Source organism: Lissotriton helveticus, chromosome 3_2 (assembly GCF_964261635.1).
Source record: "Lissotriton helveticus chromosome 3_2, aLisHel1.1, whole genome shotgun sequence".
In the NCBI taxonomy this organism is placed as follows: domain Eukaryota; kingdom Metazoa; phylum Chordata; class Amphibia; order Caudata; family Salamandridae; genus Lissotriton; species Lissotriton helveticus.
The window spans coordinates 247,258,118-247,282,610 of record NC_136062.1 but is presented as its reverse complement, the minus strand read 5'-3'; the positions used below and the strand labels follow the sequence as shown (position 1 = coordinate 247,282,610).

Below are 24,493 nucleotides of genomic sequence, written 5' to 3'. Positions count from 1 at the left end.
TGAAGCCGGCCAGGGTGCAGCTGTCTCCAACAGTCCACCAACCCAAAAGCATCCAGAAATTTCCCCAGCCATAGCTGCGATGCAGGGAGGAGCCTGGGGGGGGCTACGATCACATTCTCCATTTAACACGGAATTAAAGTCCCCACCCATCACCAGCAAGCCATCAGGCAACCCCAGAATTACACCACCCAAGTCGGTGAATGTAGTAGACTGCAGACCAGGCGGAACGTAAACAGACAATATGGAGATCAACTTGCCCTCCCACCTCCCCACAACAGCTGCATAGCGGCCTCTGTCATCCAACACCGTGCCATCTATCTCCAGGGGAAGGGAGTTTCTAACCAGGATACCCGCCCCCCTCGATCCGGTGGTGAAGCCGGAGTGGGCCACCAAATGGTAGCCCCGTCTGTTCAGCGCATGACATGTATTACCCACCAAGTGAGTCTCCTGGAGCAAGACCACATCTGGGGAACACCTTTTCAAATATTGCAGTACTATCCCACGTTTTATCCTGTCCCCGAGACCGTTAACGTTCCAGCTCAACACCCTAAGCCCCCTACCCCCATCCCAGAAGAGAACAGTCTGCCCCCCCCCACTCCGGAACAATCACATAGCAGCCAATATGAAGCAAAGCGCAGCCTCGAAACAAACCAAGAGGAAAGAACCCCCCCACCACCCCCAGTGAACCCACCAAACACAAACCCCCCTCCCTGCACCCCTGCGGTAGACCTGAAAGCCACCCCAACTTGCAGTGTGCCTGTCGCCCCATTACCTAACCTACAAGAAGAGAGAAAAAATCCCCAGAGGAGGAAGATTCCCTAAACCCCCCCACACCCCCGGGCATTCACAACAAACAGAACAAAGTCTCTGAGCCACTGCCGCAGATTCAGGGTCGCCGATGTAGACTCACTGCTCCTGGTCCTCCAAGCCACCTTCTGCGCCCCTCGAGGTCTCCGGGTCCTCCTGGCGCGTCGACAAAGTGTCCAACCAGTCACTAACCACCTCAGGGCTGTCAAAGAAGAACGCCCGATCTTCACGTTCGATCCGTAGGCGGGCCGGGAAAAGCATAACATATTTCAGTCCCAAGTCTCGAAGGCGCCGTTTCACTCCCGTAAAGCCCATTCGTTGTTTCTGCACCGCCTCAGTAAAGTCTGGATAGAAACTAATCGATGCCTTCTCAATTTTATTGGGTCCATTCATTCGTGAAGCTTGCAGGATAGCGTCCCTGTCACGAAAATTGAAAACCCTGGCAATTATGGGTTGCGGAGCGGCTCCCAACTTTGGCTTCCCACCCGGAACCCGATGAGCACGCTCCACAGCGAAGAATTTACTAAGGCCCTTTGGTGCCAAATGTTTCAATACGACGTCCTCCACCAGGATATCAACAGGCAGGTCGGCAGAGTTCTCCGGGACCCCGCAGATGCGCACATTATTGCGCCTGGCCCGGCCCTCGAAATGTTCCAGCCGGCTGGCAAGCAGATCAGAGGTAGTCCGGAGATTGCGGACTGTGGACTGGAGATCCGAGACATCCGTGGTCAAGCTAGCAGTCTTGATGTCAAGGGACTTAACACGGTCGTTAGTTTTCCCCAAGTCCGCTCTGATGAGGGTGACATCAATCGCCACCGTATCGATCTTAGCCGCCAAGGTTTCGTATTGCTGGCTCATGTTGGACTGAACACTCGCAATGGCGCCCATAATGTCCTTCAGGGTCGGCTCCTCGTTCTCAGGAGAACCGTCACCAGCTTCCTCTAGGGTACCACTCGACCCGCCCGGGGAGCCCCGCGGGCGAGTAAATCGATCAATAGTTTGGGATTGGGCGATCCCCCCCCGGGACGGGCCTCTGGTGGTACGCTTCTCGATAACCGCCCTGCCCGCAATGACGGGCAACCAACTCCAACAGGATCAGTAGGGTCTGATCAAAATAATGTCCGTTGTGGCAAGCTCGAAACGGCGAGAGAGTATGGACCAAGCGCTGGCTGAAGGTCGGCAGCAATAACCGGTCCGGAGCGCCGATCGGCAGCAGGGCGTGCACAACAGCGACCAGAAACGAAACCGAAAGTACACCAGGGGAAGAGGGCGTGGCACAGCAGCCGTTGTTGTTCAATTGCCACCTGGGTACCTCGGGGACTCAAGCCCCCGGTTGGCATACGATGTAGGCCGCAATCTTCAAAGTGCAGGAAGTCCGGCATCCGGCGGCCAAATCGAATTCCGAAAAGGACGTGAACATCAGCAGGGCATCAACGAAAAGTACCCGTCGTCATAATCAGGATCGTTCACAGGATAATCGCGGGAGGCAGAAAGGGTCTCGGGAGCCCTTAGCTCACGCGTCCATCATGGAAACGCGCCTAGTCTCCCTTTTTCAATGCCAACACTCTCTTCAAGCCAGAGTGTTCATGAAACTAATAGGCATGATGGCGTCTTGCATCTTCATAGTTCCTCACACAAGACTGCAAATGCGCCTACTACAAGAATGTCTAGCACAACAGTGGAATCAGGCTCAAGGTCAGCTCACAGACCTGGTGTTGGTGGACAGCCGTACATATCGCTCCCTGCAATGGTGGAGCACCAAAAACTTGACAAAGGGACGGCCGTCCCTAGACCCTGTTCCACAAATAGTGCTCACGACAGATGCATCCCTCACATGATGGGGAGCCCATCTCTTGCATTATACCACACAAGGCCAATGGAACATCCAACAAAAACTGTTCCACATCAAACATTTAGAGTTGCTAGCGATTTTCCTAGCACTCAAAACTTTTCAAGTACAAAACAAAGCTGTTCTAATCCGGACGGATAATATGACAGCTATGTATTATATACAAAAACAGGGGGGACACACTCTCTGCAACTGTCCCAGCTTGCACAGAACATTTGGAGATGGGCCATCCCTCAAAACATACACCTGACTGTAGAACACCTTCCAGGAATTCACAATCAGATAGCAGATCTGTTGAGTCGTCAGTCACAACTGATTCATGAATGGGAGTTGCACCCACAAGTTCTCCAACCATTCTTCCAAAAGTGGGGGCATCCACAAATAGATCTGTTTGCCACCTACGAAAACGCAAAATGCCCAACCTTCGCCGCCAGGTTTCCACACCCACGATCGGAGGGAAATGCGATATGGATGAACTGGTCAGGCAGATTCGCATACGCTTTTCCGCCTCTCCCACTCATTCCACTAGTAGTACGCAAGCTCAGACAACAGTCTCTCAAACTAATACTAGTGGCCCGAAGTGTGGCTCAATGGTTAGAGCGGCAGACCCTGATGCCTCGGCGGGTCTTCTGCTCAAAAATTCCACGGACCTGATAATTCTCGCCTCGGTGCCTATTCGAATCATGGAGTCCCACTCTGCAACTCTGGGCAATAGCTTGCTTAATCTCCACAACGGCCCCCACAACGCTAACGATGCCTGGCCTCCACCTTGGGGGTGCCCAGGAGGGGACACCTCACAGGGAAAGCCAGGATGGTTTCCACCGCGGTATTCGTACAAGCGCTTTGAGACCCTTGCGGGTGAGTAGTGCGCTATACAAGTATCCATTTACATTTACACTTACACATGGGCACGTCAGCCGTGGTTCACCACGCTACTAGATCTCACTGGTTCCACATCAGAAATTACGGCTCACACCATCCCTGTTAACACAGAACCATGGAGAAATAAGGCACCCAGAACCAAACCAACTGAATTTGGCAATCTGGCTCCTGAGGTCTTAGAGTTTGGCTACTTAAACTTACCACCAGACTGTATGAACATAATTAAAGAAGCTAGAAGACCCACCACTAGAGCATGTTATGCTGCTAAGTGGAAAAGATTTGCAATATACTGTAACAACAATCACATTGATCCATTGGATGTTTCCATCCAAAATATTATTTGCTACCTTCTACACCTACAAAGGTCCAACTTGGCTTATTCTTCCATACGCCTGCATCTAGCAGCAATTACAGCCTATTTACAAAATAGACAGCATCTATCTCTCTTTAGAGTACCTGCAATAAAAGCATTTATGGAAGGATTAAAACGAATAATCCCACCTAGGTTACCACCTGCACCAGTATGGAACCTAAACGTGGTCCTTACAAGACTTATTGGGTCCCCCTTTTGAGCCTTTACACAAGTGTGAACTGCAATTCCTAACATGGAAAACGTCCTTCCTTGTTGCCATCACCTCTCTCAGAAGAGTTAGTGAAATACTAGCATTCACAATAGAAGAACCATTTTTCCAGATACACCCTAAAAAGTGTTTCTTAGACCAATCCTAAATTCCTGCCAAAAGTGATTACTCCTTTTCACCTTAACCAATCAGTAGAGTTGCCAGTGTTTTTTCAAAAACCAGACTCTGTTGCAGAAAGGGCTTTACACACCTTAGATGTTAGAAGAGCTCTTTTATACTACACAGACAGGACTAAATCCTTCAGGAAGACAAAACAACTATTTGTATCTTTCTCTTCCCCACATAAAGGCAATCCCATCTCTAAAGGATGGATTGTAAAGTGTATTCAAATATGCTATCAAAAAGCTAAACGTACACTAACAGTTCCTCCTAGAGCGCACTCCACTCGCAAACTAGGGCCTCTATGGCTTTCTTAGGAAACATACCACTAGAGGACATATGCAAGGCAGCAACATGGTCTACCATACACACCTTCACTAAACACTTGTGTTGATGTGCAAGCCAAGCAGCAAGCTGCAGTAGGCCAAGCTGTCCTTAAAACACTATTTCAGTATGCTGCAACGGATACAAGCGACCACCGCTAGGGGAGACACTGCTGCACAATCGTTGCTAAGTGTACAATCTGCAGCTCATATGCCTCGAACGGAATATGCTACTTACCAGTATGCATCTGTTCTTGGCATGTAGGGCTGCAGAGTTGTACACGCCCTCCCGCCTCCCCGGGACTTGTATCCGTTCCAGTACTCATCTTACTTAGATGCACACGCATGGACATCTTTTCTCTTTACTTCTACTAACTCCATCATTTCCCATCATGGTGAAAAACAATCTGAGGATGGAGTCGATGACCATGCGCAGTATTGTCCAAGGGAGGAGTCACCTATCTCGTGACTACAAAGACTTCTTCCAAGAAGACAACAACCTGCAATCATCCGAGCCCAACACCAGGTGGCGATCTATTGCTAAGTGTACAACTCTGCAGCTCTACATGCCAAGAACAGATGCATACTGGTAAGTAGCATATTCCTTCTTGTGTTCTTTTGTTCTATACTATGTTTTTTTTAAATTTCCATTTATGGATTGTTTGTAAAGGAAAGAGTAATGTAATATTCCACTAAGGCTGCCTGCATTCTCCACACTGGAATGTCGGGATTTCAGAATGGAGAATGTTGATAATTCAGAATGTGGATGGTTTGTTGAGTCATTTGGGGTGTTGAAGGCTCTGGAGAGGACCCTGTCAGTTTGTGTGGCAGCTCCTGTTACGTTATTAAATTAATGAATCATCCTTATTTCCTTAACTCTTTTCTGTTTCCTATTGTTGCCTGGTTCAACTATTACATACTTATACACAAAACAGATAACCATTTTACTTTCCATAACTCTTTCTCTACATCGGTTTAACAGCCTTCATCTTACACTTTCATGACATTCTAACTAATATTCATAAAGCATCGAAAGACCCATCCTACAAAATCGACATTCTAGCATCATTAATCGTGACATCCCTTTATTGAGATGCTCTGATACCCTACCTCAACATTTACAGTGCCTTCCTTAGCTAGGAAACCTTCCTGGAGGACCACAAAACAGAACCTATTCTCCACTTTTAAAAAAAAATCCAACATGGTCTCAACTACCTGCCCATCATCCACCTTCCTTTCACCAGAAAAAAACTGTTACCACCCAGCTACAGCATGGGATCATCAGTGTAAAGCTGTTAGTTATACCAATCTGGCTTCTGACCATGCAGCTCAGAAATAGCTCACTTATGAGTAGTCAACAATACCTATCTGTTTAACAGCCAGCAAAAACTACCCATTATTCCTGATCATTCTCAAATTAAGTAGCTTTCAACATAGTTGACCATCCAGAATTAATGTATTCTGGCAACATGCATGGGCCAGTAGGCTGGCTTTCTCCAACCTGTACATCTGACATCTGAAAAATCGTTGCCATTGAATTATGGATGGGTATTACATTCCTGCAGTAACTGGAGCTTCATTGCTTCACAGAATATTACCATCTCAGACATTAGATACTAATCATCTGCTTGCTTAAATACAGCAGCGTAAAAGCCCTACATTCACTGTAAACCACCAAGAGGAGCAGAGTGAGAGGCACTATCCATAGAACAGCAGCAATGATATGTAGACTGCGGAGTCTAGTATCAATGTGTAGCACCACTTGTTAGTCCGTAGAGAGAGGTATTAAAAAAGTGCACATTTTCCAACATGTAGAACCTTACCTATCGAAAAACGGAGATCCTTCAGCCTGATGACTCTTTTTGTGAAAAATGATTAACTTTAAATGGGTGTTATCTGACTAGGCTGAACGATCTGTTTACCCCAGCTGAGTGACACCCATACGTCTAGATTGGTGTTCTCGAGAGTTGAATGAACCTCTAGGTAATGTTACATTATGTGTATGTCAGTAATAGGCAGAGAGATGGGATGGTGCACGAGGGGAGGTGGTTTGGGATTAGTTTGGAATAGATTAGTTTATTGCCTGACTTTATTTGCTTCCCCTACCCCTGAGGTATAGGTAAAGTTATCTCTTCTATCTTACTGTACATGTTTATATTTTTTCTTATAGCTGGACCTTTGAAAGTGTCTCCCGGCACTGTTGTGATACATATTTCATGTGACTTTGCCTACTAATTGCCGAAATTGTGTCTTGATGTACCCAGGATTTTGTTATGAATAAAATTAAACCTATTTTAAAAAAAACTATAAATAGGGGTGGAGCCCTGGACCACGGCATGTGGGCCTGCTGTCCAACAGAATCCGGCCCACTGAAACACCGTACCGATGCATATCGTTGGTGACAGGGGAGGTTTTGGTCCGGGAATGCCCTCTGGAGACTGACATGGCAGCCACATGTGGCCTGCATAAATATGGGAAAGATGGTGAAGCCCAAACTCAACACAAATCCTGCCCCACCCAATTGGGATTTATCAGACCTTGGCGCTGCTCAAACACGAGGGTGTAGTGCATTAAGCAACCTTAAGGCACCCTCGACTGTCACTCTAGATACTTTTGACAGGATACTGCAGGCAAACTTGGGACACTAAAATCACTCTACAGTCCAAAATAGATGCTCTCTCCTTGGACATCAACCTACTCCACGCGGACCACAAGAAGTTAGAAGAATGGGTGGACGATTCGATGTCTGCTGTAACCACAATGTGCCCCACAATGCATTAACTCCAAACCCAACTGCAAGACATGAGTGTCTACCTAGCCTCTTTACAGCGGAAGATGCAGAAGATCGCTCAAGGTGCAATAATGTCAGTTTCCTGGGTTTTGGAGGATTAATAGGCACGGCGCACAGCCAGGGTTAATGGAGAGATGTTTGTTGAGCGGTGTTGAGGTTCAGATAATTTTCAGGTGCTCCAGCAGGTGACGTAACTGTCCGGGTACGTCGAGGAAACTGTTATGGGGTTGAGTGCATTACCACAAGTGTAAATGCATCCCTGCATATGGGCACTCTGTCGTGGTTCGTTGTAATTAAACGTCCGACTCCCGGTGAATATGGTTAGAAAATGTTTATTTGATTTCAGATGTTCAAATTATATTTGCAGGCTTTAGACTGATAGGTTCTCAGTTAAACAAATGTTCAAATATTATCATAATTCATGATTGATGATGAAACCAAAATTAGCCTTGCGGGCTCCGATGCATTTCGGGCCGGTTGGCCCTTTATCAAGGAGCACTGCAAAAGAATGCAAAATTACGAGCTCATCAATAAATGACATCCGATAATAAGATCTCACAAGATATCATGATTGCCATAGTGATGCATGCAAGTTGGGCAGTGTAGGGTAACATGCTTTGAAAAGGGGTGAAATGGTCGGCCGTGTGTCAAAACTGGTTGAAGGGGGAATGGGGGGTGGCGGTCAGTGAGGAAACGGTTGTGAGAAGCACGTCAGGAGCGGGTTTAACAAGAATCCTGTACGCGTGAAGGAGACTGGGTTAGGTGCTGGGGAGGACGCGTGATGCTTCTGGCATAGAAAGACGGTGACTGGTGCTCGGTGTATAGTGTTACAGTGGTTAATGCGATGTGCCATTAAAAAACGAAAAAGGGAAAAAAGTGTGGGGAGGTTGCCCCGTCCAAACGAGACTTACGTGTTGGGTTACGCGCCCAGGTTTGGGAGCCTGAAAATCAAAAAGACATAAAGCGGTGATTACAAAAAAGGGTCTAAACATAGGAGCGCATTCACGCGGCGCTCCGCGGAAAGTGAAGAGGACTTACAGTAAAGGTCGGTTTTCGTCGTCTCGGAGCGGAGTCTTCACGAGGCGTGTGTAAGGGTAGAACGGAGTTCGGAAAAACTCTGTGAAGATGCAAGCGGAATGCTCGGAGAGTTCCGGTTAAAAAGAAGGGGTGCTCACAACTAAGGGAGTGAAAGACGGACTGGGGAATTGGTCGCCGTGAGGGCGGCAATCTTGGAGAGGGATGGAGTCAAGGGAGTTTAAAACAGTGGTGAGTTAGTAGGGAAAAGTTCTACATTCAAGTATAACAGACCGATGCAGATAACAACGTGTATGATATGTACCAAAAGGCACTATAGATAACTGCTTAGTTCTAAATGATCATTAAGACCATTCGGCTTCATAGCTTGAAGTCTATAAATCCAAGATGTTTCTCTTTGGAGAAGTGTTTTGTTAATGTCTCTTCCTTCCATTATTGGTACAATCTCTAGGACAAGGAATTTCAATTGTGCAATGTTGTGCTTGGCTTCAGTAAAGTGAACAGCAATGTTGGATTTGACGTTCTTTGTTCTGATGTTTGATTTGTGTTCATTTATGTGCTCACTTCTAGCTCTAATAAATTGGTGTTGCTGGTTGGGATGAATGACATCCCCTTCTGGAGCACATTAATTTCGTAGTCGGTAAGTTGTGTATCTGAAATGTTAATGACTAGCGATTCTTCCTCCCTTTCGGTTTGGTCTTTGAGGACTGTTGGATGTCTTCTGTTACTTTTTCCTGTCTTTTTGCCCCGCCTGGGTCGTCGGTTGCGTCTGGGCCTCACTCTAAAAAAGGCTTGGGATAATGGAACCAGTGTCAGTTGAGATTTGTGTGGGTTTTTGACCTCGTGGTTGCTTCCGTTGCTGTTTTCCTCGATGGGCGGTTTGAGGTGTCACTTCCTGACGAAGAAGTCTCAGTGTTCTGACTGTGCGGTTTATTGCGTCTGCGTGGGTAGTACACGTCCGCCCAAGTGTAGACTTCCCCTAATTTGTAGTCCAATGTATCCCGGCGGAATTTTCGAATCTTATGTTCATTTATCTCTTTTGTGTGTTTATCCAGTTGTTTGTTGATGTCTTCCAAGATCACTTTTAGTTCTTCAGGGTCGCTACATGCGATTCAAGCAATTTGATTTACTTGCTAAAATGCCCATGCGGCATGATTTATGTAGGCAAAACAACCAGGAAGATCAAAACCCGAATAAATGAACACAAATCAAACATCAGAACAAAGAACGTCAAATCCAACATTGCTGTTCACTTTACTGAAGCCAAGCACAACATTGCACAATTGAAATTCCTTGTCCTAGAGATTCTACCAATAATGGAAGGAAGAGACATTAACAAAACACTTCTCCAAAGAGAAACATCTTGGATTTATAGACTTCAAGCTATGAAGCCGAATGGTCTTAATGATCGTTTAGAACTAAGCAGTTATCTATAGTGCATTTTGGTACATGTCATACACGTTGTTATCTGCATCGGTCTGTTATACTTGAATGTAGAACTTTTCCCTACTAACCCACCACTGTTTTAAACTCCCTTCACTCCATCGCTCTCCAAGATGGCCGCCCTCACGGCGACCAATTCCCCAGTCCGTCTTTCACTCCCTTAGTTGTGACCACCCCTTCTTTTTAACCGGAACTCTCCGAGCATTCCGCTTGCATCTTCACGGAGTTTTTCCGAACTCCGTTCTACCCTTACACACGCCTCGTGAAGACTCCGCTCCGAGACGACGAAAACCGACCTTTACTGTAAGTCCTCTTCACTTTCCGCGGAGCGCCGCGTGAATGCGCTCCTATGTTTAGACCCTTTTTTGTAATCACCGCTTTATGTATTTTTGATTTTCAGGCTCCCAAACCTGGGCGCGTAACCCAACACGTAAGTCTCGTTTGGACGAGGCAACCTCCCCACACTTTTTTCCCTTTTTCGTTTTTTAATGGCACATCGCATTAACCACTGTAACACTATACACCGAGCACCAGTCACCGTCTTTCTATGCCAGAAGCATCACGCGTCCTCCCCAGCACCTAACCCAGTCTCCTTCACGCGTACAGGATTCTTGTTAAACCCGCTCCTGACGTGCTTCTCACAACCGTTTCCTCACTGACCGCCACCCCCCATTCCCCCTTCAACCAGTTTTGACACACGGCCGACCATTTCACCCCTTTTCAAAGCATGTTACCCTACACTGCCCAACTTGCATGCATCACTATGGCAATCATGATATCTTGTGAGATCTTATTATCGGATGTCGTTTATTGATGAGCTCGTAATTTTGCATTCTTTTGCAGTGCTCCTTGATAAAGGGCCATCCGGCCCGAAATGCATCGGAGCCCGCAAGGCTAATTTTGGTTTCATCATCAATCATGAATTATGATAATATTTGAACATTTGTTTAGCTGAGAACCTATCAGTCTAAAGCCTGCAAATATAATTTGAACATCTGAAATCAAATAAACATTTTCTAACCATATTCACCGGGAGTCGGACGTTTAATTACAACGAACCACGACAGAGTGCCCATATGCAGGGATGCATTTACACTTGTGGTAATGCACTCAACCCCATAACAGTTTCCTGGGTTTCCCAGAGTGCTTTGAGGGTACAAGCATAGAATTCTGCCATAAACACTTGCTGATGTCCACGGTGCTGACCAACAAGTTACCTAAATTCTTCCCAGTAGAAAGAGCACACAGACTACCAGGGATACATCCACCACCGGGCACTCAGCCAAGATCAATGATTGCAAAGCTACTCAGGAAAAGAGATCTGATCCTCCTACTCGGATGAATGACCGCTGGTAATTTGAGAGCAGCACCATCACTGCCTACCCTAATTTCACTGCAGAGGTGCAACAGCACTGCAGTTCCTCTGCATTGGTCAAACAACACCTGAGGGCAACGGGCCTGAAGTATGCACTTCTTTATTCCACAAAACCCAAGGTGATAGAAGGAGAATCAACCCACTTGTTCCAAACTTCCGAGGAGGTATAGACCTGGCTACCCGCTAAGGGTAAAGCAGCACCGTCGACAGCTAATGTACTGATTAGTTGTTGACCCCAAGACACAGGAAGACAAGTATCTGCCCCTTAAGCAAATAAGTGGCTAAGGAATGTAAATAGATGGTGGCAGAGATGCTGCAGCAGAGCCGAAACCCATTTTTGGTTTTACAGTCGACCACATTTTGGACACTAGATCAGACATCCATGGCACTGCCGCCTTTCCAAGGGAGGAGTGCAATGGCCCGGAGCGGACCCCATGATTGGCGGATGACCTACCATAAGGGGCAAAGGATCTCCTGGTCAGTGAGTTGAGATACGGCCTGACCAAGTGTGGTCCGTGGGGACACCTTTGGACCTCAGGGAGGAGGGGCCAGGCTTCAAACCACTGTTAAGGGCTTAAGTGTTCGTGAGCCATAGAGAAGAGATAACCATGCTGTAATGGATACCTTACTGGGCCCAAACTTTGCTTTCAGATTCTGTATAGTTAATGTTCATACACTGAACTGTTATGGATGGACACCTACCGGTTGCCCGGTTTGGGGGTGGGTGAGCATGTTGTTTACCTTGTTGTAACACAGTTGGAGACACCTACCTATAACTGCCTGGCCCAACTCAATGCCATTGCATGCACACAAACATTGGGATGTTGAGGAGGGCCTACGGAGAAAGTGGGATAAGACCCATTACTACATTTAAGCCTACACAATTGGCACACCAGAGCTTTCCAAAGCCCTTCATTATAGTTTACTTACATGGAACGTAGGGGGTTTGGCCACCCCCACAAAGAGATACTGTGTCCACACCTACCTTAAACGATGTCACACACATGTAGCTTTCCTACAAGACAGACACCTGACAATTTATACAAAAATTCCATGTGGAGAAGGTCGGTATATGGCACTACTGCTTCGGCATACGAGAAGGGGGCTCTGATCTGGATAATACAAGGGGTTCCATTCATGAACTCAAAGTGGAACCAGAGGGTAGATATGTGATAGTGGAGGGACACATAGATGGCACGCCCCTGACTTTACTGTAATCACTCCGCATTCTTGACCATTTGACCCAGGCTCATTTCTGTGACACACATACTCCCGGCATGTGTGGTGGGGATTTTAACTATGTCCTAGACATTACTAGAGACAGCTCTGTCCCTCCAATGGATGGGGCGGCCTACAGTAGATCAACACAACATTTTGAGGGATGATGGATATTAGGAGACTGCATGACATGTAGGGCCTTCAACATCCTTATTATAGTGAGTTCTTAATTTATTCATCAGTCCACAGCATCCACACTTGGTTAGACCTTTTCCTTTGTAGCGAAGCATTAGCACACTAATACTACAAATGGAATGTCTAGCGCACACTCTTTTGGACCACTGCCTGCTGCAGATGACGATACGTTGGGGGAGAGCCCGCCCAGTATACCAACCTGAAAGCTCCAGACCAAGTCACTGCAGGCGTACCCTTCGTAGCCCATGCAACATAAATTACCCAATACTTCGAATACAATGCGGACCCCACCCCATCCAGGTCAGTGGAGTGGGACTCTCAGAAGGAGGTCATGCGCAGGCACTGTATCGCTACCACGTGGGGTGCAGCGGGCGTCTACAGTTAGCTCCATGTCACAGAATGGGGAATGAGGCAACTTGAGACGCCACTACAGGCTGCAAAAGCAGACCAGCTATGACAGCTAAGGAAAACCATAGGGACCTTGAGCAGCGCCTTGGGAAACTCTACTATAGACACCACTTACATAGTTATATTTGGAGGGGAGCCGTGCGGGAAGCATGTTGGCATGGGTGGTACATGGTGACCAGACACGCCATCGAGAGGGACTACCCTGTTTGAGGTCGGCACTGTGCTTAACACACAAACGGATATAATGCCGCCTCTATAAATTGACTAAGGGAATACCTACACAGGCTCCGCCTCCTGAATCCACTACAGAGAGCAAAACTGGACTAACATCTTCAAATTGAGGAGCTAGCCATCACTCAAATAGCTCGAAATAAAATCCCGGAAACGGATGGCCTGCACATAGAATACTACGCCACCTTTAGACTATAACTCTCTGAAGCTAATCGAAATCTACAACAAGATGAATGAGCGAGGACAGCTCCCAGATGCACTTTGCGAAAGCACTGATACTAGTACCTCCCAAACCAGGTTGTGACCCACTAGACATTTGCTCCTACTGGCTATCGCTTTTAAACTTAGATTATGAGATATTGGCGAAGATATTGACATGGATTGTTCCCCATTAGCGATACGGTTCAAAACTGGTTCACCCCGAACTCAACACCTTCCTCAATATCTGTTGGCTACTCTGCCTGATAAGAGCCAACCCAAGTGATATAGCTGAACAAGTAGCAGTATCGCTCGATGTAGAAAAAGCATTCAACACCCTGGGGGTGGGTCTTATTAGCGACATTGAAGGAGATGCACCTAGGCCAAGTATATCTTAGCTGAATTTGCGCCATATACAAGCGCCCACCAACATGAGCTAAGACAGGGCAGTTGATCTCTGACAGTTTTGATCTACAAAGGGGCACCTGGCAGGGCTGCCCACTGTCCCCATCCCCGTACTTGCCATTGATCCCCATTTTGCAAATAGTGACACTCCAAAGGCCGTTCTGCATCATGACATGGTGTGCTGGAGGGATGCGGGTATAGAACAAACATAGGATCTCTTCACAGAGGGTGCATTACAGTCCTTTCAGGAACTAATGGAACCATATGATATACCAGCACTTCCTGACCTACAGTGCCATACAACATTTGATTGACACAATGGGGACAGGACCGAATTGAGTCACCAACATCACTACCGCTGTACACAACACTGTCACACAGCTTTAAGCAGAAAATAATAAAACAACTCTATACCACCTATCTAGCTCATCATCACAATGCCGTACGCCAGAGTTTGAGAACGCTGGGCTCTGGACCTTCAGACCCAGAAATGCAATGGACTGAGTCTTGCAGCATGTAAAAGAGGTCTCTCGTAACTCATGATTTCGGTACAAACCGTTTAATTACCTACATCAGACATTACTCGTGTCCCCTCACAATGAGGCATATGAAACAAATGAACCAAGATGCCTTCAGCGAGTGACATAAATGTTGAATAACCGATGCAGGTTTCTTACACTTGGTGTGGGAGTGCCCAGTGATAAGGCGGGTTTGGACTGAGATTACAGGAATCCTCTCTGTTTTGTTTGAACACATGTTTTCTGGCCACACCTGCATCACGCTTGTTGGGCATTAGACCCAAGATTAAGGAAGATATGTACCTACACAGATTCATTGACTTAGCATTTTTACTATTCAAACCACAAATAATGTCCTGGAAATCCCACGCAGCCCCCGACACGCAGTATTAGCATTATACCCTGTTAAAGTGGGTAAAAGCTGAGCTGGATGTCCTCAGTGACCCATAGGTGAAGCAGAGTAGGAGCCGGGGTAATGATCTGGGACCTGTACATTAGGAACCTTAAAGTGAAAAATGCCACATGACCACAGTGAGCCCCCCCACCATGCAAACTAATAGTGCTCAACTAGGTGAACATCCTCAATGTGTGAGACACATTGTCCCGTTGCGTGCTCCGAGGTCAGTTACAATACCATCGACAATCCAGAGACACCCATAACGTTCATCACTGTACAGAACACTACCCGGTCTCCCATTACAAGGTACATGCCTAGTTCTTACCCATCGCGTATTCCTTAAATATTCAACTACGCACCACTACGGTCTTTCAACGGGTGGGTTGGACACTGTATGCAAGCAGATGCTTCATGGCTTCCTCTTCAAAAGGAATCCATCTACAACACATTACGAAAATCCACGCAGCAACCTATACTTGTGCAGTGGTGTTCTGAAATTTAATACACTGGAGTCCACCAGGCTGTAGGTGCTGCAGCAGCTGCATTTTTGTGACTCCACTGTGTATGTTCTCGACCCCGGCCATGTCCTAGATATGCCACGGTTATTGTGTTATAAAACCAATAAAGAAATGAAAAAAAGTAAAAAAAAACTATAAATGGGTGTCACCTATTCTTATTTTCACCAGACCAGAAAACCAATTTGCATCAGAGTTGCTCACTGAAGCATGCAATATTATTTGCTGAAATCAGACAAAGGCAATAATTTGAATTGACAAACCCACAGTAAGACCATCACGATGACAAATGACAAGATGAAGTAGAAAAATCAGAGATCCTATTGAAAGGGATGGATAAACTGAGGCACAGCCAAATCTGGGTGTGGTTATTGGAGAAGCAGAGGACTGTGATCAGTCATCTGTTTTTTGTTGTTGTCAAATCTGTTTATTGGCATTGGTTTTTACCGAAAAAAAAGAATATAAACAGTACAGTAATGAAATTCACAGTGCAGTGGACATTTTCTCAATGGCAGCGCAGCAAAGGGTTACATCGGGTATACTGCGACAAGCTTTGTAACGGGAAATCGCGGGGCACACATTTATATGCGCAGTCAGCAGAGGGATTACCCACCCAACGCCGCCAAACATGTGCTGCCAAGGCCATCGCCCCACGATAAGTCCATAGCTGACCACACGCTAAGTCTCTGTGCTTCAGCATGAGTGAGGATGGATCCTCCCAGCACCAGTTATACACCCAAGATTGACTTTTATATATAACAGTTGCAACCAAACAGTAAACGAAAGTATGAAGGAACAATTGCAGCTACAAGAAAAAGGAGGAAAACACTCCAATACCTGCTAGTCCCCCCCCTTCTCCGGAGACAACCCATCCCCCCCACCGTACACACCCGCCCACCGGACACAATTACATTACATTGCTCACCAGGAGCCCACATACCCCAACAATCGAGGCTGCCAGTCAAATGGGTAATCAATCTGGAGCTCATCCCGTGGCACACCCTAACTCTCCGGCAACATCACTCAATCTTCCGCATCTTGCGCACCTCCCGCCTCCCTGTCTCGCAGCAAGGCGCGCCGAGCATGCATTCCCATCGCTCCGCCATGTATTCCCTCCGGAGTCCTACCGTTTCCTCCCTGCGTATGGCCGCCAACTCCGCCCAGGCCCACACCTGAAGGGAAGAGTTCCATGCCTGCGTACTTGGCGGGTCGCTCGCCTTCCAACGCCTCGTAAGGAGGCGTGTGGCCACCACCAGCCCCAGGTCCAAGAAGCGATAGGATGCCCTATCTATAGGTGGTCTCTTGAATTGGTGCAGAATGTACTCCGGCCACTCCAGGGGTATGTTGCGACCCGTGCATCTACAGAGCAACTCGCCTATTGCGCCCCAGTAGGAGGCCAGTCTGGGACAGTTCCATAAGAGGTGGAGGAGCCCCGCATCTAGTTCCCCGCACCTAGGGCAGGACGTGTCCTCTCGGTGGAAATACCGGTTTATGAGCGCAGGTGTGAGGTAGGCCCTGTGTATCACATAAAGCTGTATTTGGCGAAAGCACAGATTTCTGGGGATGCGCATTGGGCTCTTCAGTATTTTGTTCCAGTCTTTGTCAGACAACTCCCTACCCATGTCCTGTTCCCATTTAGCCCTGAGGGGAGTTAAACTGATCCCTGTATGCGCCCTCAAGGACCCCGCAAACCAGCGCACCAAATGCCTACCTCTCCCCATGACATGTAGGTACTGTATGGTTAAGTGCATCTCAGGCTCCGCTGCCATGTCACCCCACTTGGCCGTCATTTTGGCTACTAGGGTCCGGTGTAGCAGGAACCCCCAGGGGGGAAGCCATCTGTCTCTAGCAGCATTTGTTATGGCACCAGAGCACCGTCACGGTATAGGTCTCCCAATGTCTCTGTCTGCCTCTTTCCAGTGGTCCAACATGGGCAGCGCAAGGACGCCGACCCCCCCCCAGGAAAGCCTCCAATGGCACTGCAGGCGCGTATGTGAGAACCTTCCGGGTAAAGTAGAGGGCTCTGCGAAAGCACTTGTAGGCTACTGCCAGCAGTAGCAGGACAGGTTTTGCAGGCGCCGCCAGCGGGTGGAAGAGCTGGGAAATTCGCTCTAGTGAGTACTGCGGCTCCACCGTGACGGTGTCTTCCCTACCTCTGTCCGCCAACCAGCGGGCGATCCACTGGAGCTACTCCGCCAGGTAGTAATGCTCAAAGCAGGGAGCAGCCAGTCCGCCGCTATCGCCGGTGTCTGGACGTTCCTCATATGAAGTCCCGCAGTATCTTGTTGAGCGAGGAAAAGGAGGGTGGCACATTAAGGGGTAAGTTGACAAAGTAGTACAGGAGTCTAGGAAGCATAATTATTTTGGCCAGGGCCATCCTGCCCGTCGTGGTCAGTGGAAGGGTGGTCCAAAAACGTACCTGGGATCTAAGCGCTGCAACCGCCCTACCCAGGTTGCCGTCGAACAGATCGGCCGCTTGTCGATAGACCTGCACCCCTAGGTACCGGAAGGTGTCAGTCTTCCATTGGACCCGGCGGCACCAAGGCAGTACTCCGAGTCTTCCGTCTCTGCTTTGAAGGCATATAGGCACGACTTGCCCGCATTGACTTTGAGCCCCGAAACAACTGCGAACTGCTCCAGTACCTGGGCCAGCCTTTCCGGTATGTGCGCCACATCCCTAACGAACACCTGCAAGTCATCTGCGTAGAGCGAGACCTGGTGCGTCGCGTCCCCTAGTGGAATCCCCGCTCCCAGTGTCTGCCGCAGCATCGCTGCCAACGGCTCCACTGCCAGTGCAAACAGCAGCGGGGACAGGGGGCATCCCTGACGAGTGCCCCGGCCAATCGCCACTGGCTCCGAAATATGTGGGCCCAGCCGCACCCGAACCTCCGGGTTCGTGTAGAGGAGCTGTACCGCCTGCAAGAAGCCCTCGCCCAAATCATAGCGCGAGAGCACCGTGTTGAGGTATCCCCACTCCAGGCAGTCGAAGGCCTTCTCCAGGTCAATTAACAGACACCCTGCCCTGGGCCAGTCCCTTGTTACTTCCTCCGCCACCCGAAAGAACCTCCTGAGGTTCAAGGATGTAGACCGTGTCGGCACAAACCCGTTCTGGTCGGGGTGCACTAGGTGTGGGACCACTGCCGCTAGCCGCTCTGCTAAGATTTTCGCGAGCGCAGCCTGTACGAGCCTAGAGCGGCGGGATCATTGTCTGGCTTAGGCAAGGAGACTGGAAACGCTTCCCGCATGGATGGGGGGGAACGAGCCTTCATCCATGGCCGTGTTAAACAGCTGGAGGAGGAGGGGCGCCAGGGTATCCCTATTCGCCTTGTAGTATTCCGCAGGCAGGCCGTCGGGCCCGGGGTTTTTTCCAGTCGCCATGCCCCCAATTGCGTCTCCCACCTCTTCCAGAGAGAGCGGGGCGGTGAGCTCGCCCCTGTGACTCGTCGTTGCTTCGGGCAAGTCGAGGTCATCGAGAAACGCCTCCAGCGCGTGCCAGGGGCCCGTGCCTTGTGACTGACAGAGCTGCTAGTAGTGGTCGGTCAGGGCGCGATGGATTTCTCCCTGGGTGTATACCGTTACCCCTTCCGTGTTGCGCAGCGCACCTATGGGGGCGTGTCGCCCTTCACTTTGCACCAACCAGGCCAGCAACCGACCAGCTCTATCCGCCTGGGCATGCGTTCTAGCCGTGTGCGCCGCATAATTATGGCAGCGCAACTGTTCCAGGAGCAACGCATGTTGCGTACGTAGTTCGCCAAGTGTACCCGAGTGCTCGCCCGTCCCCTCACCCTCCCGTTCATAGCGGAGGAGCTCCAACTCTAGTTTCGCCAGGGAGATTGACAATTTCCTCCGTATATTCCACGTGGCCCCCAGACAGTGTCCGCGGATAGCCGCTTTGTGCGCCTCCCACTCCACTAGTACGCTGCTCGCTGTCCCCTCATTTTCCTCAAAGTAGGCTAGGATGGCCGTGCCCAATGAGGTTGGGAACTCTGTATCTTCAAGCACAGCAGGTTGCAGCCGCCACGTGGGCACGGGGGGACAGTCTGCCTCCCAGCTGATCTTAAACCGGAGTGGGTTATGATCGGAGTGTGTTCTCCCTAAGTATTCTGTCTCGGAAGGAGCGGAAGCAAGGACTGGGTGCCAATTATTCTATCTAGTCGGACGTGCAGGTCATGAACTGGGGAGTAGAAGGAGTAGACTCTGTCTGTGGGTGCTATACGCGCCAGAGGTCGCACACCCCCCCAGTGCGCGAGCCAGTCCCTGAACGCTTGTGCAGTGGACGCTACTGTAGTAGCTCGAAGGGGAGGGAAGGACCTGTCCAGTTGTGCGTCCAGCATCATTTTGAAGTCCCCCCCCCCCCAAGCAGCCAGGGGAGCCAGCGTACGGGTGGAGAATATGGTTCAGACTCTCTAAGTAAGCAGGTTGCTCTGTTTTCGGGGCATAGAGGGAGCCTAATAGTATTTCTTAGCCGTTCAGGTGCCCCGCGCAGTGTGTACCTACCCGCAGAGTCCACCTGTGCATCTGTACAAGTGAAGGGAACACCTGCCCGCACCCAGATCAGCGTGCCACGCGCGTGTGCAGAGAAGGTGGTACCAATTATCTGTCCCCTCCAGCGCTTGCGCAACTTTTCTATCTCAGTCTGTGTCATATGTGTCTCTTGGAGGAGCGCTATCCACACCCCGTGGGGCTGCAGGTAGGAAAATACTGAATATCGACGAGAGGGTGTGTGCATACCGCGGATGTTCCAGGACACTATGTTAGTGTGGGTCATGTGTCAGCTCTATGTGGACCTGCGCCGGAGCAGGGGGGCGCCTCGCAGGACCAATGTGCTGCATTAAAAAACATGTGTGATGTTGTAGTTTATTTTTGGGGGATTATGAGAGCAGACAGGATGGGAAGTGGTATAAGCAACTAGGCACAATCTATACCTGCAGCAGATTGGGAGGATAGGCAAACTGTGATCCTCTTTACTATAATTTTTATTTATTTTATTTATTTTAAAGGTTTTATATAGCGCTACTGGACCCAAGAGTATCAGAGTGCTTTACAGATAGGTAAACAACATAGAGACAAATTACAAAGCGAATTAAACTAAACATAGGATAAGGCATTTCAGTTAGATGAGGGAAATGAGGAAAGAGGGAAACTAAGAGATAAATAAGGGAGACGAGGGGGGTTGAGGAGTAGGAGAGAGAAGGGAAGAAGGAGAGGGGGAGCGAAAATAGGAAAAGGAAGACGCAGGGGGTGTGTTGAGGAGAATACAAAGTAAGGACAGTGTCATTTCAGCGACGTTAGGTACCCCGATATTTGTTGGGAAGAAGCACCTTGAGTCTTTTTTTTTTTAAGAGAAGGTAGGAGAGGTTGCAGCGAAGATCTTTGGGGAGAGAGTTCCAAATCGTAGGGGCATTCCCAGAGAATGCCCGTGATAGTCTTTTTACATTTGAGTCTCGGGGGGGATGAGGACAAGGGCATTAATGCTTCTCAAGGATCTGGAGCAGCCAGCTTTTTGTACTTTATCAGAGAGGTAGGAGGGGGTGTTTTGGTGAAGGGCTTTGTGAGTGATACATGCCATCTTGAAGATGGATCGACCATCAATTGGGTGCCAGTTGAGGTTTTTGAGGACATGAGAGATGTGATCAAATCGTTTACAGTCAGAGATCAGCCTGGCCGCCAGGTTGAGAACAGATTTAATCGGGGCAAGGTGGACTTTAGGGGTGCCTACAAGGGTGGCGTTACCGTAGTCCATTCTGGAGAGTACAAGAGATTGGACAACGATTTTGAAGTCATCAGCAGGAATGAAAGGTTTGATTTTTTTAAAGTGGAGGAGGGTGAAGAGAGCACCTTTTGGCTGCATTTTTAATGTGAGGGATGAGTAAGATGCTGATGCCTAGGGATTTGACAGAGTTAGAGGTGGAGAGGGAGCAGTTGAGAGCTTTGATATCGTTGATCCAGAGTTGGATAGGCAAAGAACTGTTTTTGGGAGTGAAAAGGATGATTTCCGTTTTTTGGGGTTCACTTTGAGATGGTTAAGATGGAACCAGGCTTGGACTGTATTCAAGGTATCATTGAGGTGAAGGATGTCATGGTGGCCTTTGATCTTGTAATATAGTTGCGTGTCGTCAGCGTAGAGGTGGTAACTGATATTAGCTTGTTTGAGAATGAGGGTGAGTGGTTCCATGAATAGATTGAATAGGGTTGGGGAAAGGATAGAACCTTGCGGGACACCCAGGGAGACGTGTTGGGGTTTGGAGAGGCAGTGACTGAGTTTAATTTGTTGGGATCTATTTTGCAGATATGAGGTGAACCATTGGTGGACAGTGCCCTCAAACCCAAAGCGGTCTTTGAGAGTGTTAAGAAGGGTGGGATGGTGGACAGTATCAAAGGCCGCAGAGAGGTCAAGGGGGATGAGGAGGGAGGATTCGCCGTTGCCAAGAGAGCGATGAATATCATCAGTAATACTGAGCATAGCAGTTTCGGTGCTGCATCCTTTCCTAAAACCAGATTGGAAAGCGTCAAGGAGATTGAAGGAGATGATATGGTTGTCTAATTGGGACAGGACACATTTTCAAGGGCTTTGGGGAGGAAGGGAAGGTTAGAGATAGGGCGTAGATTGTTAGTCATTAGGGTCAGCGGTAGGGTTTTTGAGGAAGGGGGAGATTTGACCTAGTTGATGGGAAGCTGGGACACAGCCAGTGATAAAGGAGGAATTGATGATATTGGTCAAAATGGGGGCAATGATGTGTTTGAGTTCCTGAACCAACTGAGCGGGAAGAGGATCTTTGGTGTGTGAGGAAGGTTTGAGTTTGAGGACCGTAGATTCAGATACTGGACAGAATTCACTCCAGGAGGCATGTTTTTAGCATGGGTGTTCTTAGAAATCGAGTCAAGGTGGGGTAAAATAGGGAGGGGTAGAGAGGGGTCGCGACACGCTGGGGAAGGGGGAAAAGGAGTAGTAGGAATGTAAGGGAGGTGGAGTTGGCTGAGGGTAGATTGGAGTGGGAGAGGGGGTGAAGAGAAGGATAGTTCAATCGAGTTGACTTTGTTCGAAAAGTAGCAGGCATTTTCTTCGCATCTTTCAACAGTGGCTGGTAATTTAGGGGGACCAGAGGAAGTTTATTTTTTAACAATATTAAAGAGTTCTCTGGGACGGTTTCTAGCCTGGTCTAGTTGCGAACGGAGGAAGGAGGCTTTTTCGTTGAAAATGTGCTTCTTGAACTTGGCTCTGGCGTTTCTCAGGAGTAACAGGTTATCGGAGGAGGGATGATTCCTCCAAGAACGTTCAGACTGCCTGAGGGCCGGTCTTTCATTATTAAGTTTGGAATTGAACCAGGTTTTGGGAGGTATTATTTTTTGTTGTTTAAGTTTGATTGGGCAATTTGGTCAAGGACTTGAAGGATAGAATTATTGTAATGTTCAGTTAGGTCATTAGTGCTGTGAGAGGGGGGGGAAGAAGTAAGCGGGTTATTATTGAGGATTCCAACTCGCCCGGGGGAAAAAGGTGAAGATTACGGGTATGTTTCTTGGGTAAAGTGCCGATAGGGGTGTGGCGAGTAAAGGAGCAGTTCAGAGTGAAGAGGATAAGGTGGTGATCCGACCAGTCAACGGGAAGGATCGTTGAGAGAGGCCAGATCCTTGCTAGACATATTACCATTAAGGGTGGCACTTTGGGAGTGAGTCTGGGATTGGCAGAGTTGTCAGGTCAGTGATGTCCATGGTGTCTTTAAAGAGGATGAGAGAGGCGTCAGTATTTTTTTAATTCAATGGATGTTATAGTCGCCAAGAAAGAGATTCTTGGAGTGAGTGAGCGAAGATTGAATGATAAGGTCAGACAGCTCCTCGGTGAAGGGGATAGAATTACCGGGGGGTGGTAGATGGTATGTAAACGAATGGCGGGGGGAGCCAGGGAATAGTAAGATCAGCGCAAAGGTATTCAAAGGTGGAAGGGTCCTGGAGATGGACTAGCGTGAGATTAAGTTCATCTTTAAAGATTAGGGCAAGGCCACCTCCTATTTGCTCGATTCTCTATCCTAATGATGGAATATCCAGGCGGAATGAGCAAGTCAAGGATAGGAGTGGAGTGGGGGTTGAGCCAGGTTTCAGTGTCAATGTTTTTATTAAGAATGGTGTCCGCAATATCAGTCGCGTGCCAGGAGGCGGATCGGCAGTTAATCAACATGCAGTAGAGGGGTGATGGGTCAGGGAGGAGAGATGTTAGTTGTTGCGGGGGTCTAGGTGATGTAGGGTAGAGGGGGAGTCTGCTCGTTCCCAGGAGAACTGGGATAGTAGACTTAACTATGGAAACAGGAAACAAGCCACAATTTTTTATGGCTGCATAAAAAAACGGAATTATTAGTTGGGTAAGTTTGATAATGGTGCCTCTGAAATGTAGTTATTTTTACAGTCGAGGTTTGTGAGGACATAAATGTAGCTCGTGGGACACTTCCATTTCAAATTTCAGGCCGTCTTAGCTGGTTTGGGTCAGGAAATTATGGGAACTCTAGCAGTCAGTTTAGTTTAGAAGGTAATCCAAGTCTTCTAAGAATTTGTGAAGTTAATACTGATAATCTACACCTGAAAACTCTGGGCTATAGCGGGGGATTAGTATCTGCTTCTTCTGGGAGGCACACTTGGTGCAAGTGGATAGCAGCCATCTAAGGTCTAAGCAGGAGTGGCCATCTGAAAACACATTTCCATTTTAACACACTTCAACAAGGTAGGGAAGGAAAATGAATAGTAGTTATTGGAACATACCTCTGGTGAGTGCCACTGTTGCTAGCTTCCGTTTAAGTCCTAAATCAAGGGCAGGAAGCATTTCTGAACGCAACTTTTTATGCAGCTATAGAACATGGTATAGTTTCTTTGGTAATATGTGGGCCATGGAGATGTGTTTCTTAAAAGCTAAAATGCCATAATCATTTTTTTTTCTGTGAGACAGTTGCTATACCATTGTGTGGTGTCAACTGCTTGGAGTGTCTTGTATTGAAGGACATAAACACCCTCAGCAAACGTAAGCCCCACACTGTTATACTGGACAGTCGAATGTGCAAATGTATTACATTTGTTTAGACAGAGGGTTGATTACCAACCTGCAAGAGGCAGATCAAGAGCCCATGAAGCTGCTAGATCTTGGCATCGTTTCATGTACACTGCAGTGAAGAGCAGAAGA

At 48.1% G+C, this 24,493-nt stretch overlaps 1 protein-coding gene across 3 annotated transcripts in view; it reads left to right on the top strand.

Moving 5' to 3' along the window:
* CSK (C-terminal Src kinase) overlaps nt 1-24,493 on the top strand; it is a 797,455-nt gene that overhangs the window by 470,536 nt on the left and 302,426 nt on the right. The window lies entirely within an intron of this gene.